Source organism: Vulpes vulpes, chromosome X (genome assembly GCF_048418805.1).
Source record: "Vulpes vulpes isolate BD-2025 chromosome X, VulVul3, whole genome shotgun sequence".
NCBI classification, from domain to species: domain Eukaryota; kingdom Metazoa; phylum Chordata; class Mammalia; order Carnivora; family Canidae; genus Vulpes; species Vulpes vulpes.
Window position 1 is genome coordinate 76,773,701 of NC_132796.1, and position 20,700 is coordinate 76,794,400.

At 42.2% G+C, this 20,700-nt stretch overlaps 1 protein-coding gene across 2 annotated transcripts in view; it reads left to right on the top strand.

Annotated features, from left to right (window-relative positions):
- The window catches only part of RADX (RPA1 related single stranded DNA binding protein, X-linked), a 264,805-nt gene that overhangs the window by 30,345 nt on the left and 213,760 nt on the right, over positions 1-20,700 (top strand). For both annotated transcript variants that reach the window (XM_072743305.1, XM_072743303.1), the window contains exon 2: positions 16,046-16,153. The gene's annotated coding sequence lies outside the window, so the exon portion shown is untranslated. The remainder of the gene's footprint in view (positions 1-16,045; positions 16,154-20,700) is intronic.

A 20,700-nucleotide genomic window follows, 5' to 3' on the forward strand; every position in this document is an offset into this window, starting at 1 on the left:
TCTAGAAGTGGAAAATATATCTAAGACATGTAATTGTAGAAATATGAAAGTCAAAAAGGGAGAAACTTAGAAGAGGTGGTAAAATATTGTAGTTAAGGTGGGAAAAGAGAAAAATATTAGAGATTTTTAGTCTGATATAAAAACGAATTGCACTGGATAAAGGGGGAAAATTGGGGGGTGGGGTACCCTCTAGTTCTATATACTCTAAAACCCTTGACTTCCCCCTGGAGCTTTGTAGCGTTGCTTGGTCAAGAACTTGCTCTTCCCCTGTTCTTCCAGCGGGTCTTCTGGGGGCAGGGCCTGCTGTGCTGATTCTCAGGTGTGTGCACCTGGGGGATCTGCCCCGCCCTGCCAGGTGCCGGGATCACAGGAAGCTGTTGACCCTGTGAGGCCTCTGTTCCCTGGTGGCCCCATCCCTCCCAGGCACAGGGTGAAACAAAGAGGAAAAACAACACTGGCGGTGGCCAGGTCTCCAGCTCTGGAGTCAGCTCCCCGTAGTAACTACCGCAGTCTCCCAGTCCGCACTGGCCTGGATGCTGGTGGTGTGTGTGGGGGGGGGGTTGCTGATCTGCACAGCTTGGGGGCGCCCAGTGGCAGGAGCGTCCTCGTTGTCCTGTGCCCTCGCCACCTCCGCCTGTCCCGGGGAGAGCGCAGGATCCTAGGCTGTGTCTGCCCGGCACCCTGGGCTCCAGGGCCTATGCTGCTGGAATCGCGCTCCGGGGCCTGCGGCTCCTGAAGGCAGCATAGTGCAGACCCCTCCTCCCAGACTGCCCCCTGACTAACTGGCTTTTCCACGAGGCCACACCAGGTGCGCCCTCCAGCCCTTTACCCAGCTTGGCCCACAGTCTCCAGTGCACTCTCCCCGCCAGGCGCACTTCCTCTATTAGTGACTCCCGGAAACTGGAGGTTTCTCTGCCCCTCCTGTGATTCTGCCCGATTTCCCTGCTGAGCACTTTTCCATCCATGAATAATCCAGTGTGGATTTTTAAAGTTCCCACTTCTCCAGGGCTGGGCTTTCCTGTCCCAGAGGCTGTCACTGCTCTGCTTTAGCCCAGCTCCTCGCAGTGCCCTTCCCCGACTTGATTCTTTTTTATTTTATTTTTTTTCCAGCTTTCTACCTTGTTAGAGGCGAAAACCCTTCTCTCTGTAGCGTTCCTGTTCTCTATTTTTTAAAGAGATTTTATTTATTTATTCATGAAAGACACACAGAGAGAGGCAGGGCCACAGGCAGAGGGAGAAGCAGGCTCCATGCAAGGAACCCGAAGCAGGACTCGATCCCAGGACTCCAGGATCACTCCCTGAGCTGAAGGCAGGCGCCAAACCGCTGAGCCACCCAGGGATCCCCCGCTGTTCTCTCTTTAAATCTCAGGTCAGATTCGTAGGTGTTCAGGATATTTTGAATGTTATCTGAGTAAATTGGTGGGACCAGGTGAGTTGAGGACCTGTACTCCTATTTCTTGGTTTCCTTCAAGAGTTAGTTAGTAATGTGCTATTTTGTTTCTAAAAATTGGAGTTTTTTAAAAAAGCTGTCTTTGTGTTATTTCAATCTGCATAAACATTGTGCAGTTTTTATATTGACCTTTTGGAGTTTATTGAGGCTTCCCTTTTCTTAATTATTAATTAAGAAATAATTCTTAATGGTCTATTTCTATAAATAGTCAATGTTCTCAGAAGAATTTATATTTTCTGTTGAGTGTAAAGTTTTATATTATCTAAAAGCTCCAATTAATAATAGTGTTTAGACCTTTGATATCAGTGCTTATTTTAATTTGATTAAACTTTCAGATTCTGACAGTAGTGGGTTAAAATCTCAACCTATAATTGTTGATGTATCTATCATTCCCTACAGTCTTAAAATTTGTTGTCACCTAATAACATAGGCTAAAACATAAGACCAAAAGGTGACATAACTATGAGGAGAAATTACCAATTATAGTTGGATAATACACTTCTCTCAGTAATTGATAGAACATGCTGGAAAAAAATTAGTAAGTGTAGAGAAGATATAAATAAGATGATTAACAAATTTGACCTAATAAAGATATACATCTAGGTGCATACATCTAGGAGTCCTGCATTTATAACTATAGCTACTAAGTAAATGGAAAGTAAATTTTTTTTCTAAGCACATATGTATTTTTAAAAATTGACCATATCATGTCCAGAAAGAAAGTGTCAACAAATTGCAAAGGATTGAATACACCCATGTCACATTCTCTGACGACAGTGGAATTAAGCTTGAAATCATTAACAAAATGCCAACAAGAAAACTTCCTATATGTTTGAAAACGAAGAGCCATTTTTAAATAATTCATTGATAAAAGAACGAATCATACAGGAATTTGAAAATAATTTGAACTGAAAATCAATGAAAATACTGGGTAACATAATTTGTGGGATGTAGTTGAAGTATAAATTAGAGGAAAAAGAAGAAAGCCTGAAAATTAATGACCTAAGAAGTTAGAGAAAGGATAGCAGCATTGACTCAAGAAGCAGGAGTTAGTTCTGGAGATCTAATGTACAGCATCTTGACCATAGTTAATAATAATGTTGTATTTTATAATTGGAATTTGCTAAGAGAGTGGATCTTAAGTGTTTTAACCACACACAAAAAAACAGTATTTTGTGAGATGATGTATATGTTGATTAGCTTAATCAGCTTAAACATTTCTCTCTCTATATATATATATGTATATTTAAACATCATGTTGCACAGCTTAAATGCATACAATTTTTATTTGTCAATTTTATCTCAATAAAGCTGAGGAGAAAAGAAAATAATTAGAATATGAAAACTAAATCTTATATTGGTGTTAAAATTATGAAGTATGTAAAAATAAATCTAATATAAAATATACAAGACCTCCACAAAGAAAATGATGGAACTTTATTGGGGGTCATGAAATAAGACTGAAATAAATCAGGTTATATCAAATTCATAGACTGAAAGATTCAATAATATAAATATGTTATACTATTCCAATTGATAATATAATGCATTTGCAATCAAATTCTAACAGATCCTATGTTGCGGAGTTTGTCAATCTAACTCTAAAATGTCTTTGGAAAAATCAAAGGACCAAAAATAGTCAAGATACTCCTAAGGAAGAAGATGATAGAAGATTCACTCTACCAAATAGTAAGTCTCCATATAAGGCTAAGTACTTAAGACAGTCAAGTTCTATCACAAGAATAGATAAATACATTAATGGAACAAAACAGAGAACCCAGAAACATCTCCACTTCAACTTCTGCTCTGTTACTTTCATTTTTAGTCCTTAACTGTTACCTTGCTGTTTACTGAGGACATTAGCTTACCCTGAAGTCCTCTCAGTGGAGATTCTTTTCTCTCATACACCATCTATATTAGGGCCAGAAGAAACACAGGTCTTCCTCACTCTTACATTGCTTCTAGACCATTCCTCATTATCTCTGTCCCTTGAGATTTATGCCACCTCCTGTAACTCCTTTATGCTATTTATCATCCACTGACCATAGCCATCCACTGGTCTTTGCCCATCTTACCATCCCCCAGATGACTCCAACGTCTACATCAACCATTCAGCAACTTAATATTCTCATTTCCAATGAACTTCTCTGCATCATACTAACTGCAATGTCCCACAGACATACTCCAAACTTTCTCTTTACCCAAAACTACTCTACCTCTGACATCTAAATTAAAATACCCCAGTCTTAGGGTGCCTGGGTGGCTCAGTCAGTTCAGTGGCTGCCTTCAGCTTGAGTCATGATCCCAGGGTTCTGTGATCAAGCCCTGTATTGGATTCCCTGCTCAGCAGGAAGCCTGCTTCTCCCTCTTCCTCTGTTCCTCACCCTCCACTCCACTGACTCATTTGCTTTCTTTCTTTCTCAAATGAGTTAAACTTTTAAAAAATATCCCAGTCTTGGACCACAACCTCCTAGCTATTTTTCCCTCTCATTATTTTACTCCTTCTATTCATATTCTTTTATCCCAGTGAGACCTCTATTCCTCAACCTCTCTCATTTCTGCCCATCTGTCTTCTACCTCGTTTCTTACCATTGATTTGGTTTTGGAATATTCTCCCCTTTATCTTCTCTTCCTGTCCACACTCAAATTTACCAAGTTGGCAGTACCTCTATTACCACTCATTCCCCTATGCTTTCAACACTTCCTGCATCCCCACATCTAGTCATGGCTTAAATCTCATCAATTGTTGATTTTCAATTTTAGGAACTTCTCAACATGCTTTCTACCACTATTTTAGTTTAGGCCTTCAGCATCTTTCACATAAATAATTACTATAGTCAACACTCTATCCTTGCCCCTCTCTGATCCTTTCTTCACATTGCTTCCAGAGTCACATACTAAAAACGCAAACCACTTCCCAAATTAGAACACTTTGATGGCTTCTTTTAGTCATAAATATGAAATCTAACCTATTATCCCTGGGAACTGAGACCCTTGCCTGCCTCTTTACCCTCACCTCCTGCCACTCCACCTAAAAAAATAAATCCCTTGTTGCACTCACATTGAAACATTGGCAAGTACCAAAATACTCTCTCATACCTCTATGACTTTCTCTGAACATATTGTTCTTTCTACCTGGAGATCCCTTTTACACATCACCATGTTGCTCTCTAAGTATCTCCTCATCTTTTAAAACTCAGCTTACTTCATACTCCTGTGTACTGACTTTGCAGTATCATGGCACTTAGCCAACTGAACTTTGGTCATTGCTCTAATAGTCCATAGACTTTGAGCTAACCATTGCACTTTTTGCTAGCTACTAGACATTGAGCAACTTTGAGGTCAGGGACTATGTCTTTTTCTTTCTACCACTAAGAACAAGATTAGGGCCAGGTATATAGTAGATGCCCTTGTAGTAAGTTTTACTTGGTTGAGTGAAGAAATAAACCACTTTCTCACCTCTCTTGGATTTCAACATGTTTCTAATGATGCCTCAGAAAAAGTAATACAATGGATTCCCAAGATTTAGGTAATTTGTTTAGTATAAGATCAATCTAAATGCAGTGCAAAAACCCCTTTATACTTCAGATTAGCTGTGAGACAACCAGATTGCTGAAAATTCTGTGCAGAGACCTGTTGTCTAAATGTAGCTTAGCAAGAGAACACACAAAAATGAATCTTTGAATTATCAGAGTCTTCAGAGGTCAAGAAATACATTTGAATTTAACATGAAAAAAAAAACTCTTGAAAATAAGACCAGCTGAGATACATGATGACCAACTTTAAGGAGATCTGTTCAGTTTGGTACCTAAGCAAGTCAAGTCCCTTGTACTTTAGAGGACAACACTAAATAATACATATACAAAGTAGCATCAATGCCATTGACTTCCCTTAGCCTCCCACTGAAGTGTCCCAAAGTCCAGCCTCAGTGAAAGACAAAGTTAGTAGCCTTCAGTGCACCTGCAAACAGACTTGCAAGGTAGTCTGTAAAGCTAAAGTGTCCAGAAAGAGCATGTTAAAGAAGTATAGTTACCCCTTGCCATTACTCTTGTTGTACATGGACCCAGAACTCAGAGTAGGGCAAGAGTAGGGCAGAAGTTGGCAACTTTTCCTTAGGGCCTAGTTTTTCAAATATTTTTGCCATTTCTCCCAAACCAGATTGTTAAAGGCAGTAGTTTTTTGTTTTTGTTTTTGTTTTTTGGTGAGATGCAAAGGAGCATCTAAAAGTAAAACAGAGCAGCGAGAAGCTACTTTTTGCCTTCTGCTCTTAGTTCAGACCCTAACTCAGGTTGAAGGCTCCCTATTTAGAGCTCCACATTTCACTGGGCAACTAACCTGCATCCAGTCCAAAAGCCCTGACATGTGGAGTATGTGGCTTCTGTCCTGATCTTTCACCATAGCTTCCTCCAGATCTACCTGATGGCCATCATGGACAGGACAGGCAGGACAGCAACAGGAGTAAGCATGAGCACCCAGGAAAGACCCAAAGGGAGAGCTTGTCTGGGCACCAGCCAGCAAATATCAACCCTACCAGGACAGGTAGGGAAGAGCCCATCTCTCTGCCCCCTTGTGGCCCTTCCCTCCTCCAGCCTCTTAGATACCCATAGCATAGGCCTGGATGGAAGGATAATACCTGATGGATGAGGGCCAGGGTTGGAGGCTGGAAAATCCTAGGCTCCAGAAGCTAGAGATTCCTGAGATCAACTATGGTGGGGTGCTGCTGTGCTCAGAGGGTTTGGTGGTGGGAGAGGCCAAGAGAGGAGCAGTCAGAGAACTGTCTTGGATGTCCTACTTACTGGTACATCTCCAGTACTTAGAATGTGAATGGTGCATAGTAGGTACAGATTAAAGTAACTAAGTGTTGACTAACTGAATGAATGGACAAATAAATGAATTAGGAAATGACTGTAAGAAAGTGTAATTCTTCAACAGTAAAGATGGAACAGAGAGCAGAGAAAGGGCAGAGCTTTTTGAGGACTACTTACTTGATAGGTTGGTATTATTAGGTATACAGAACTAGTAACCCCTTTTTGTGGACCTTTTTTATGTGAGTCTTCAATGTCATCCTTATTTTTTGTATACTGTGGAGTCATCAAAACTTTCCTCACAGGAATTTGGCCTAATTAATCAGAGTTGGGTTTGGAGAAGATTAATTCAGCAACAACATGAAGGGTGGATCTGTGGGAGGTGGGGAAGAGAGAGATAGGAGGAAGTTAGGAAACCATGGCAAAAGTTCACGCAAGAAGTAATGAAGGTAATGACATCAAGATTTGGTGGCAATGTGGAACAAGTAGAAATCTCATCCAGTACAACCACTTTGGAAGATATTTGCCATTACCTAGTAAAATTGAACTTGGACAGTCTCTATTTCATTTCTGAGTCTATATTCTAGATCAGGGCTTCATAACCTCAGCAATGGTGATATTATGGGACTGATAATTCTAGGATATAAAAGGCTGTCCTGTGCATTGTAGGATGTTAAGTAGCATCCCTGGCCTCTACTCACTGGATGTCAGCAGCTCACCCTCAGTTATGACAAGCAAAAATGTTTCTAGACATTACCAAATGTCCCCTGAGGGGGAAAAAACCCTCATTTGAGAACCACTACTCTAAATAAACTCTTGTACATGGGCATCAGGGATATGTATGAGATGGTTCATAGCACCATAATTTACAAAAGCATAAAAACTAAAAATAACCCACATGTTCATCAACAGGAAAATATAGCATTTTTATAAAACCAATTCATATGAAAATAGATCCTACAACTGCACACAAGATGGATAAATTTCACAAACAACTTGTTGGAGGAGGGAGAAAGAAGCAAACAATTAGTACATATCATATAATTATGTATAAAGTCCAAAAATTGACCAAAATGACACATCACTTAAAGGACCATACCTGTGCAGTGAACATATAAAGAAAGTAAGTGAATTATTAACAAAATTCAGGACATTTGGGGCACCTGGGTGGCTCAGATGGTTAAGCATCTGCCTTCAGCTCAGGTCACGATCTCCGGGTCCTGAGATTGAGCCCCACGTCAGGCTCCCAGCTCAACAGGGAGTCTGCTTCTGCCTCTGCCTGTCCCCCTGCTCATTCATTCTCTCCCTCTCTCTCTCTCTCCCTCCCCCTCCCCCTCTCCCCTCTCCCCTCTCCCCTCTGTTTCTCAAATGAATAAATAAAACCATCTTTTAAAAAAATTTCAGGATGGCAATTACCTCTGGGAATACCCACCATTTGCTTCAACGTGGATGGAACTGGAGGGTATTATGCTGAGTGAAATAAGTCAATCGGAGAAGGACAAACAGTGTATGTTCTCATTCATTTGGGGAATATAAAAAATAGTGAAAGGGAATATAAAGGAAGGGAAAAGAAATGTTGGGAAATATCAGGAAGGGAGACAGAACATCTCCTAACTTTGGGAAATGAACTAGGGGTGGTGGATGGGGAGGAGGGAGGGGGCTGGAGGGGAATGGGTGACGGGCACTGAGGCGGACACTTGACGGAATGAGCACTGGGTGTTTTTCTGTATGTTGGTAAATTGAACACCAATAAAAATTAATTTATAAAAAAAAGGAATGAAGGGGATAAATCAGGGAGGGCACAGGTGGGCTTCAAAGGCATTGATCATATTCGAGTTCTCAATCTTGGTGATGGGTATACATACAGATTTTTCTGTTATTATAATATATACTTTACATATATGCTATATTACCTTGTGTATACTCAGTTCATAATTTGTAAGGAAATGATGAGTCTAAAGTAAGGCAAGAAAAAATGGAACTTTTTGGTGCCTTTTAAAGATAGTTTTGAGCTCTTTTTTTTCACAGATTTGATGATGAAAATCAGTTCTCTCTTATCTTCTAAATATACATAATCCATTGCTTAGACTTCTGAGTAATATAAATTTCATCCCTCAAAACTGATCCCACTGTATAATTCGCAGGACTTGATAATGGCATATTTACCAAAACTCCATAGTCTGAGAATTCTGTCCTGTTAGACCTCTAAAACATATGTTCATCTGTATTTCTTAAAGTCATAAGCATCTGAAAATAGGGGACTTAGAGTAAAAGTGATTCTTCATCTCTTACTTTAGGATTAGCAGCATATCTCCAACTGGTACAGAAACCTGTTTCCAACTCTGGCCCCCACCCTACCCCAATTTTTTTCTCCCAGTGGCCCCCTCCTGGTAGTGGAATAAAAGGGAAGTTTTTTTTTAACAAATCCTTTCAGAAGAACTAAGCCATAACAAAGGAAAACATCAAAACATCTTAACCTTTCCTAAGTGAGGCAGAGTGGGGCAAGATAGACTTTTCCCTAGAAGAAGCACAGTTTTCAAGGTTGAAGGACTCACTGAGAACATATCTCACACATGTGGAAATAGAAAGACCTACAAACATCCAGAGAAGCAGGAAATGCAGGAAATGTCCTGGCCTGATTTAGACATGAGCTCTCAGAGACTCAGAGAAGCACATGATCTAGACAAAGGTTTATTAAAACCATCTTCTGAGATATACATCCCTTGAGAGATAGTTATGTTAGAGCTATAGCAAACTCCTCAGAGCAGCAACTCTAACTTCTTCACATGGGTGGGAGAGAGGAAGTGGGATCCAGAGAGGGGATATGTCTTGACCTAGATACCCCAGCCAAACAGAGGCAGAGGGGGCTACAGTCCTTATCTCCTATCCCCAACTCAACGTTTGTTGTTCCAGAGGTTAAGAATTACCGAAAGAGCCAGGAATATTGTCATTTCAAAGACTAGAGCTAGAAGTACCATTAAAAATCATTTGGTAACATTATTTCTTTACATTGGTGGGAAAACAGACCCAGAGAACTGATTTGTAACACTCATAAAACTGAAGCTAGAACTTGGTCCACAGACTTTAAATACTTAGCACTACTTTAAGGCTTTTAACTTAAAAAAAAAAAAAAAAAAAAAAAAAAGCTCTGTTTTTTGTTTTTTTTTTTTAATTAATTTTTATTGGTGTTCAATTTACCAACATACAGAAAAACACCCAGTGCTCATCCCGTCAAGTGTCCACCTCAGTGCCCGTCACCCATTCCCCTCCAACACCCGCCCTCCTCCCCCTCCACCACCCCTAGTTCGTTTCCCCGAGTTAGGAGTCTTTATGTTCTGTCTCCCTTCCTGATATTTCCCAACATTTCTTCTCCCTTCCTTTATATTCCCTTTCACTATTATTCATATTCCCCAAATGAATGAGAACATACACTGTTTGTCCTTCTCCGACTGACTTATTTCACTCAGCATAATACCCTCCAGTTCCATCCACGTTGAAGCAAATGGTGGGTATTTGTCGTTTCTAATCGCTGAGTAATATTCCATTGTATACATAAACCACATCTTCTTTATCCATTCATCTTTCGACGGACACCGAGGCTCCTTCCACAGTTTGGCTATTGTGAACATTGCTGCTATAAACATCGGGGTGCAGGTGTCCCGACGTTTCATTGCATCTGAATCTTTGGGGGAAATCCCCAACAGTGCAATTGCTGGGTCGTAGGGCAGGTCTATTTTTAACTCTTTGAGGAACCTCCACACAGTTTTCCAGAGTAGCTGCACCAGTTCACATTCCCACCAACAGTGTAAGAGGGTTCCCTTTTCTCCGCATCCTCTCCAACATTTGTTGTTTCCTGCCTTGTTAATTTTCCCCATTCTCACTGGTGTGAGGTGGTATCTCATTGTGGTTTTGATTTGTATTTCCCTGATGGCAAGTGATGCAGAGCATTTTCTCATGTGCATGTTGGCCATGTCCATGTCTTCCTCTGTGAGATTTCTCTTCATGTCTTTTGCCCATTTCATGATTGGATTGTTTGTTTCTTTGGTGTTGAGTTTAATAAGTTCTTTATAGATTTGGAAACTAGCCCTTTATCTGATACGTCATTTGCAAATATCTTCTCCCATTCTGTAGGTTGTCTTTTAGTTTTTTTGACTGTATCCTTTGCTGTGCAAAAGCTTCTTATCTTGATGAAGTCCCAATAGTTCATTTTTGCTTTTGTTTCTTTTGCCTTTGTGGATGTATCTTGCAAGAAATTACTGTGGCCAAGTTCAAAAACGGTGTTGCCTGTGTTCTCCTCTAGGATTTTGATGGACTCTTGTCTCACATTTAGATCTCTCATCCATTTTGAGTTTATCTTTGTGTATGGTGAAAGAGAGTGGTCCAGTTTCATTCTTCTGCATGTGGATGTCCAATTTTCCCAGCACCATTTATTGAAGAGACTGTCTTTCTTCCAATGGATAGTCTTTCCTCCTTTATCGAATATTAGATTACCATACATTTCAGGGTCCATTTCTGGGTTCTCTATTCTGTTCCATTGATCTATGTGTCTATTTTTGTGCCAGTACCACACTGTCTTGATGACCACAGCTTTGTAGTACAACCTGAAATCTGGCATTGTGATGCCCCCAGCTATGGTTTTCTTTTTTAAAATTCCCCTGGCTATACGGGGTCTTTTCTCATTCCACACAAATCTTAAAATAATTTGTTCTAACTCTCTGAAGAAAGTCCATGGTATTTTGATAGGGATTGCATTAAACGTGTAAATTGCCCTGGGTAACATTGACATTTTTACAATATTAATTCTGCCAATCCATGAGCATGGAATATTTTTCCATCTCTTTGTGTCTTCCTCAATTTCTTTCAGAAGTGTTCTATAGTTTTTAGGGTATAAGTCTTTTACCTCTTTGGTTAGGTTTATTCCTAGGTATCTTATGCTTTTGGGTGCAATTGTAAATGGGATTGAGTCCTTAATTTCTCTTTCTTCAGTCTCATTGTTAGTGTATAGAAATGCCATTGATTTCTGGGCATTGATTTTGTATCCTGCCACGCTACCAAATTGCTGTATGAGTTCTAGCAATCTTGGGGTGGAGGCTTTTGGGTTTCCTATGTAGAGTATCATGTCATCGGCGAAGAGGGAGAGTTTGACTTCTTCTTTGCCAATTTGAATGCCTTTAATGTCTTTTTGTTGTCTGATTGCTGAGGCGAGGACTTCCAGAACTATGTTGAACAGCAGTGGTGAGAGTGGACATCCCTCTCTTGTTCCTGATCTTAGGGGAAAGGCTCCCAGTGCTTCCCCATTGAGAATGATATTTGCTGTGGGCTTTTCGTAGATGGCTTTTAAGATGTCGAGGAAAGTTCCCTCTATCCCAACACTCTGAAGGGTTTTGATCAGGAATGGATGCTGTATTTTGTCAAATGCTTTCTCTGCATCTAATGAGAGGATCATATGGTTCTTGGTTTTTCTCTTGCTGATATGATGAATCACATTGATGGTTTTACGAGTGTTGAACCAGCCTTGTGTCCCAGGGATAAATCCTACTTGGTCATGGTGAATAATTTTCTTAATGTGTTGTTGGATCCTATTGGCTAGTATCTTGTTGAGAATTTTTGCATCCATGTTCATCAGGGATATTGGTCTGTAATTCTCCTTTTTGGTGGGGTCTTTGTCTGGTTTCGGAATTAAGGTGATGCTGGCCTCGTAGAACGAATTTGGAAGTACTCCATCTCTTTCTATCTTTCCAAACAGCTTTAGTAGAATAGGTATGATTTCTTCTTTAAACGTTTGATAGAATTCCCCTGGGAAGCCATCTGGCCCTGGACACTTGTGTCTTGGGAGGTTTTTGATGACTGCTTCAATTTCCTCCCTGGTTATTGGCCTGTTCAGGTTTTCTATTTCTTCCTGCTCCAGTTTTGGTAGTTTGTGGCTTTCCAGGAATGCGTCCATTTCTTCTAGATTTCCTAATTTATTGGCGTACAGCTGTTCATAATATGTTTTTAAAATCGTTTGTATTTCCTTGGTGTTGGTAGTGATCTCTCCTTTCTCATTCATGATTTTATTAATTTGAGTCTTCTCTCTCTTCTTTTTAATAAGGTTGGCTAATGGTTTATCTATCTTATTAATTCTTTCAAAGAACCAACTCCTGGTTCTGTTGATCTGTTCCACAGTTCTTTTGGTCTCGATATCATTGAGTTCTGCTCGAATTTTAATTAACTGTCTTCTTCTGCTGGGGGTGGGGTCTATTTGTTGCTTTTTCTCTAGTTCCTTTATGTGTAAGGTGAGCTTTTGAAATTGAGATCTTTCCAGTTTTTGAATGGATGCTTGTATTGCGATGTATTTCCCCCTCAGGACTGCTTTTGCTGCATCCCAAAGATTTTGAACGGTTGTATCTTCATTCTCATTAGTTTCCATGAATCTTTTTAATTCTTCCTTAATTTCCTGGTTGACCTTTTCATCTTTTAGCAGGATGGTCCTTAACCTCCACGTCTTTGTGGTCCTTCCATACTTCTTGTCGTGATTAAGTTCTAATTTCAAGGCATTATGGTCTGAGAATATACAGGGGACTATCCCGATCTTTTGGTATCGGTTCAGACCCGATTTGTGACCCAGTATGTGGTCTATTCTGGAGAAAGTTCCATGTGCACTTGAGAAGAATGTGTATTCAGTTGAGCTTGGATGTAAAGTTCTGTAGATATCTGTGAAATCCATCTGGTCCAGTGTATCATTTAAAGCTTTCGTTTCTTTGGAGATGTTGTGCTTAGAAGACCTATCCAGGGTAGAAAGAGCTAGATTGAAGTCACCAAGTATAAGTGTATTATTGTCAAGGTATTTCTTCAGTTTGGTTATTAATTGGTTTAAATATTTGGCAGCTCCCACATTCGGGGCATATATATTGAGGATTGTTAAGTCCTCTTGTTGGATAGATCCTTTGAGTATGAGATAGTGTCCCTCTTCATCTCTCACTATAGTCTTTGGGGTAAATTTTAATTTATCTGATATAAGGATGGCAACCCCTGCTTTCTTTTGAGGACCATTTGAATGGTAAATGGTTCTCCAACCTCTTATTTTCAGGTTGTAGGTGTCCTTCTGTCTAAAATGAGTCTCTTGTAGACAGCAAATAGATGGGTCCTGCTTTTTTATCCAGTCTGAAACCCTGCGCCTTTTGATGGGGTCATTAAGCCCGTTCACGTTCAGAGTTACTACTGATAGATATGAGTTTAGTGTCATCATATCTATTCAATCCTTGTTTTTGTGGATTGTTCCACTGAACTTCTTCTTAAAGGGGAATTTTAAGAGTCCCCCTTAAAATTTCTTGCAGAGCTGGTTTGGAGGTTACATATTCTTTCAGTTGCTGTCTGTCTTGGAAGCTCTTTATCTCTCCTTCCATTTTGAATGAAAGCCTTGCTGGATAAAGTATTCTTGGTTGCATGTTCTTTTCATTTAGGACCCTGAATATATCCTGCCAGCCCTTTCTGGCCTGCCAGGTCTCTGTGGAGAGGTCTGCTGTTACCCTAATATTCCTCCCCATAAATGTCAGGGACTTTTTTTCTCTTGCTGCTTTAAGGATTTTCTCCTTATCTTTGGAATTTGCAAGCTTCACTATTAAATGTCGAGGTTTTGAACGGTTTTTGTTGATTTTAGGGGGGGATCTCTCTATTTCCTGGATCTGAATGCCTGTTTCCCTTCCCAGATTCGGAAAGTTTTCAGCTATGATTTGTTCAAATACATATTCTGGCCCTCTGTCCCTTTCGGCGCCCTCAGGAACCCCAATTAAACGTAGGTTTTTCTTCCTCAGGCTGTCATTTATTTCCCTTAATCTATCCTCATGGTCTTTTAATTGCTTGTCTCTTTTTTCCTCAGTTTCCCTCTTTGCCATCAACTTGTCTTCTATGTCACTCACTCGTTCTTCCACCTCGTTAACCCTCGTCGTTAGGACTTCTAGCTTGGATTGCATCTCATTTAATTGATTTTTAATTTCTGTCTGATTGGATCTAAATTCTGCAGTCATGAAGTCTCTTGAGTCCTTTATGGTTTTTTCTAGAGCCACCAGTAGCTGTAAAATAGTGCTTCTGAATTGGCTTTCTGACATTGAATTGTAATCCATATTTTGTAACTCTGTGGGAGAGTGGGCTGTTTCTGATTCTTTTTTTTGAGGTGAGGTTTTCCTTCTAGTCATTTTGCTCAGTGCAGAGTGGCCAAAAACAAGTTGTATTGGGAAAAGGAGAAAAAGAGAGAGAAGGAAAGAAAAGAGAAAAAGAAAAAAGAGAAAGAGGAAAAAAAAGGGGGGAAAAAGAGAAGAAAAAGAAAGAAAAAGAAAGAAAGGAGATAAAAGAAAAAAAAAGGGGGGGTGGGGCGGGGTAAGCAATCAGAAATCAAGAAGAAAGAAAAAAAAACACAAAACAAAACAAACAAATAAAAAAAAAACACAAAAAAAAACCAAAAACAAAAACAAAAAAAACCAAAAGCAAAAACCACGGGGAGTATCTTCCGATTCTGTATACTTTAAGTCCCTTGACTTCCCTTGGAACTGGTCCGTCTCGCTGGTCTTCTGGGGGAGGGGCCTGCTGTGCTGACTCTCAGGTGTTAGCACTTGGGGGAGCTGCTCTGCCCCCTGCCTGGTGCAGGGCTCAGTGGGGGTTGTTCGCCCCGTGAGGCCCCAGGAGGAAGCCACAGTGGCGGGGGCAGGGACCCTGAAGTCAGCCCCCGCAGTAGCTCCGGGTCTCTCCGGCTGCAGGGCCTGGGGGCTCCCGGGCGGGGCCGCTGATCTGCTCAGTTCCAGGCAGGAGCGTCCTCGCTGTCCTGGGCCCTCCCGGCCTCTGCCTGTCCCGGGGGTGGCCGGATCCTGGGCTGTGTCCCGGCGCCCTGTGCTCCGGGGCCTGCGCTGTTGGATTCGCGCTCCCGCCCCGTAGCCCCCTCCGCGGAGCCGCCGCCCGAGCCCCTCCGAGCTGTTCCCGGAGCCGCGCCGCCCCCTCCGCGGAGCTTCTTCCTCCGCCTGAGCCGCCGCTGCCGAGCTGTTCCCGGAGCCGCGCCGCCCCCTCCGCGGAGCTTCTTCCTCTGCCCGAGCCGCAGCCGCCGAGCTGCTCCCGGAGCCCCGCAGCCCCCTCCGCGGAGCCGCCGCCCGAGCCCCTCCGAGCTGCTCCGGGTCCCGCCGAGCGCTGCAGCCCTTAGGGAGCTCGGCGCACTCTCCGGGGCGCAGTTCCTCTGTTACTGTCCCCGGGAGCCCGAGGGCATCCCCGCCTTTCTGGGGATCCTGCTCCAATTCCCCGGGAGGCCTTTCCCCCAGGAAGGTCGGTGCAGCTCCTGCTCCTCCGGGACGGGGCTCTCCTGTCCTGGGGACGCTCGCCCCGGCCTCAGCCCGGCTCCTCGCGGGCCCCTCCCCCTCGGAGGTCTTTTGTGTCTTTATTTCTTTTTCCCCGTCTTCCTACCTTGATAGAAGCGCGAACTCTTCTCACTGTAGCGTTCCAGCTGGTCTCTCTTTAAATCTCAGGCCGAATTCGTAGATTTTCAGGATGATTGGATGGTTTTCTAGGTAATTTGTTGAGGACAAGTGACCTGGAGACCCTACTCCTCCGCCATCTTGCCCCTCCCCCCCAAAAGCTCTGTTTTTAATGCCAATCCATTTAACAGTCAGATTCTTAGTTACAAGTGACAAAAATACCTCTCAAAGTGACTTAAGCCCGAAGGAAATTATTGGCTTAAATAACTGGAAATTCCCAAGGTAGATCCAGTAGTTCAAATGATGTTCACTCATTTTCTTCTCTCTTCCCTTTTTCCGTTCTACTTTATTCCTAGGTCTCAATCTCTCAGTTATGGGTGGGACTCTTCTGTGTAGATAAGACTTACATGAAACAACTTCAGCAACTCAAACAGAACAGTAACTTCAACTGCTGTGTATCTCAGGTAAGAATTTTGATAAACCCTTGTCATAGATCCTTGCCATCATAGAGGCATTTCCTCCATTAAAGTGGTTTTCACCATTTTGTTCTCCACATGCTCTTGCCATGGAAAGGGTGAATGCCAATTCATTGTGAAATGAATGTTTCTTTCCTTTGGTAAGGCAAAAATTACTTTTTCCCCACTCATAACTGGCTTTAAAGGCAAAAGGAAATGATAGATTGGAATGTAAGAGAACAAGAAGTATCGCCTCCTATTCAGTGCATGAATAGGCAAGTTACTTCATCATTCAAGTAGAGTAACCTCCCCTTTACCCTCACATTTTCTCATCAGAACAATGAGTATAAGAATCTTTGGGAGCAAAAAAGAAATCTTTGGGGGCTTTGTATGGTGGGATTCGCTCACGCAGCAGCAGTGGTAGCCAAGGCCCCTTGGTTCTGTAGCATGTGATGGTCAGGACACCTCTGCCATTGCCTCCACTGTGGTGCAGGGCCAATTGTGTGGGCAGGTGCAGGCACAGGAGCTGTCCGCACTTATTTAAAAAAAAAAAGAAGGGGAAGGAGAGGAAGAAGAATCATCTTTGTGCAATTCATTTATTGCAAATGGTTGTGATGACCATGACTGCCATACTGTTCAACTCAGGGAAAGGGTGGCAGTCCCATTAAAATTTGAATACCAGGATGATGAAAGTAGTACTGGTTAATGTATGACTGGATGTGGTAGCTCTGATTGTGATAATTCAATAAGGTAATGAATATGAAAGCATGTTGTAACCTGTAAAATTTGTGAAAATATCAAAGGCATTTATTCTGCCCTCAAGAGGCTTACATTCAAGTTCAGTCATAGAAGAGAAGCAAAATTACAAAGGGATTTTTTTATATACATGGATTTGTCACAGGGATTTAACTATTGCTGACATTGGTTAAGAGTTTCTGTAGGGCTATTGTCTTTGCATCTGATCTTGTACCTTAAAGCCCACAGGCAGCAGGAAAGGGAAGATGAATGCAAGGTTGAGGAGAGCAAGAACATGATGGAAACCACAGGCATGCTCTGGAGCTCACAAGGATAAACTGAATCTATGTCCATTCTTGTTGCCTCTAACCTTGGTGGCATAAATATCATGGAGACATCGGGGCCCTTTGTTATTAAACTAAACACACATCCTAGTACAGAAGTTAGAGATGCTAAAATAGGATCCAGGGGAATATAGAGTGGCTGCAGGCCTAATTTCAGCCTTACACCAACAAGGCAAGACAGTAGATGAATGACAATGTTTGTGAGCTCAAAAATGGCTGCTGCTTCCCTATGCTCTGCAAATCTCCCATAAGAATTTCTCTTGTGGGGGTGCCTGTGTGGCTCAGATGGTTAGGCATCTGCCTTTGGCTCAGGTCATGATCCTAGCCTGGGATTGAGCCCTGTGTCGAGCTCCCTGCTTAGCAGGGAATCGGCTTCTCCTCCTCTCTACCCCTCTCATCACTCATTTTCTCCCTCTCTCTCTCAAATGAATAAATCTTAAAAAAAAAAAAAAAAGAATCTCTCTTGTGGCCCATCCTAATCTACAGAAAAGGGAATTCTGGGAAATGTAGCTTAGTTTACCCAACTTGCCACTTTACAAAGCCAAGTGCTATGTAGAGATACTGGTGGGAAATACTGTCTGATTGGAAAAAGGAAGAAATTCCAGGCACAGGTTGAATAAGGACATGGATGTGAGGTATGGATATTTTGAGAATCAACAGGTAGCCCAGTTTTTCAGGCATTTGAGCTCCAGGAATAGGCAGACACGAAGCTGAAAAGGAAGATTGGGGCAATATTAAGTGACTCTTGAATGCCAGGTAATGAAACTACTATCATAAGAAATAGGCAAATGACTGAACGTTGGTAGGCAGGCGAGTGACATTTTTGAAAATTTAATCTGTCAGCAAGTATAAGTTAGATCAGACAAGAGGGAGACTGTAGCAGGAAAGAAGCTTAGTGCCAGAGGACTTGGATTTATTTTGTTTCATCCCAGCCTCCAAACACTGGAGAGCCATGGGAGAGGATAAGAACTACTCAACTGCCCCCATGGCACACAATCGCCAGCTCTACCATTCTGTGTGATCTTTCAGTTCCTCGGGCTCTACTCACAAATTAATACTCTCTCAAATATCCTCCCGGTGCCCAAGAGGTCTTTTGCAACCATTAGTGGTTATTCTGAAAATGAGAGAGTCAAGGTTTTCCTGAGAGGATGGGTACCCAGGGATATCTCAAGGGGTTGTTAGATGCTGGCTACATGTCTGGGCCAATTAAGCTCTGTTCTTGGAGGTGCAGATGGACACATTTACACATTAGGGGAAAAAAGTTGAAAGAATAAGCCTCCTATTGGCTTGAGACTTTACAATAGCTCTTCACTCCCATCTCAGCAGGTGGTAGAGAGCAAACACCTCCCTGTCAGGTCCACCACACTTAGTGTGTAATTGGAAAGTTCAAAGAGCACTGCACCCAGGCTCTAGCCCTGGAGCTTAGAGTCAGGGCCACAGGTAATCAGTCCTGTGTCTAACCTTACTAAATGTGGGGACCTGGGCAACGACTGTTCCTCTCAGGGCCTCAGTTTCTTCATGCACATAGTTGAAGTAATGACAGTCCCTGTACTGTCTGACAGAGCTGCAGTAAAAGCACCATGAGATGACAGATGTAAAAGTACTTGGCTAACTATTAAGAGCTTTGCTCAGAGGACAAATCATCATTGTGTTTATTTTAAAAGAATCTTTACTGGCTTGAGCAATGCTATGGTCCCAGCAGTGCTTAAGAAACAATTCCTGGTGCTACTGCTGTACCTGAGCATTTATTTGACTTACGAGAAAAGAAAAAAAAGCTTAATTAGGGGTGTGTCTGGATGGCTCAGTCGGTTGAGTGTCTGCCTTCATCTCAGGTCACAATACCAGGGTCCTGGGATAGAGCCCACATGGGGCTTTCTGCTCAGTGGCGAGACTGCCTCTCCCTCTTCCTCTGTGATCTCTCTTATTCTTATTCTTTCTCAAATAAATAAAGGCTTTTTAAAAAAGTTTAATTAGGAAAAGAGACTGGGTAACGTATTGTGAAATAAAGGTCACACAACAGCCATCCATGAGGGGATGTGCGGAAGAGGGATTGCTCCCTCTTCATCAATGCTTCACTTTCTCTTCAACATCTGTATCTCACAGCCCACTCCGTGAAGCTCTCTCCATTTCCCTTTTCCTCTAAATTTGCTCTCATTCTCTCTCATTTCTGTTTTTGCTTGTTTACTCAACTCTCTCCTTTGCCTGCTTTTGTCTGTCTCCGCATTTTGCCCTCTGTCTCTCTCTGTCCCTGTCTCTTTCTCTGCTTCCCCACCCCCATTGCTCTCATACAGTTTTAAAACCAATTTTCTCTGCTAAGAGGTTCAGGAAAGAGAGCCTTCCAGTCAGTGTTGCTAGGTAACCTGATATCACATGGCCAGCCTCATATTTTTTGTCTGCTTCTTCAGAACTCTGCTACTCAGATACAGCAGTTCTGAAAAAAGAATGGATCTGGTTAGCTCACTTGCAGTTGGCCAAAGGTGTCGGGTTTTACTCTGGGACATCTAGGTTGCTGAAAACATTAGGGGGAAAAAAGTTAAGGAAATAAGAACTATTACAGGATGGCATGCATTCCTCCAGAGCAAGGGGTTCTTAATTTGGTATCCATGGAACTCCCAGATACACTGTGGAGAAACCACAGGGGCAAAAACTCTCCCTTTGAAAAGTCATGCAAAAATCAAATATTGATATTTCTTTGTGGTGGTGGTTGTTGTGAATGTTTCATAGCTTTTTCTTTTTAATTCTCAAAGGGAGCAAGGCTTTCAAGGGCGTTTTTTAAAATATTTTATTTATTTATTCATGAGAGACACACAGAGAGAGAGGCAGAGACATACGCAGAGGGAGAAGCAGGCTCCATGCAGGGAGCCCGATGTAGGACTTAACGCCCTGACCCGAAGGCAGATGCTCAACCACTGAGCCACCCAGGCATCCCTCAAGGGAGTTTTTACATGGATTTATAGCTCCTACCAGTTTGTGCTGAATATCTTCCATTGCCCCCCTACGCCGACCCCTGATCTGACCTGTATGGGGTGCTTCAGTGAGCCCTCTCACCTTAAGGTTTCAAGTTGGTTCCACCAGGAGGAGGCTTCCCCAGGAGATCAGAGGTAAGGTTGGAGGAGAGTGAGAACAGAGTAGTAATCTCCCTGGCTACTCCTCTGCTAGCCTACCAGGGATTTGTTTCACCCCTATACTGAAATTCACAACTGTCAGGCAGTCCTCTCCATATGGCTACCATCTCCCTTTTGGTTCCAGTAAATGCACCCTCGTCCCTTCAGACCTAGGGAAAGTATGTTTTCCCTAGGAACCAACCTTGTTGGTTTCCTTAAGCCCTGCCCACACCTCAGTAGCTAGTCCATTTATTAAACGTTCCGCAATTATCCAATTTGAGAGAGCCCTGTGTTTTCTGCTGGAACCCTGACTAATAAATGGAGTCACATAAAATTAAAAGGTGAAGGCTAATAATAGTGATTCAGAAGTTAT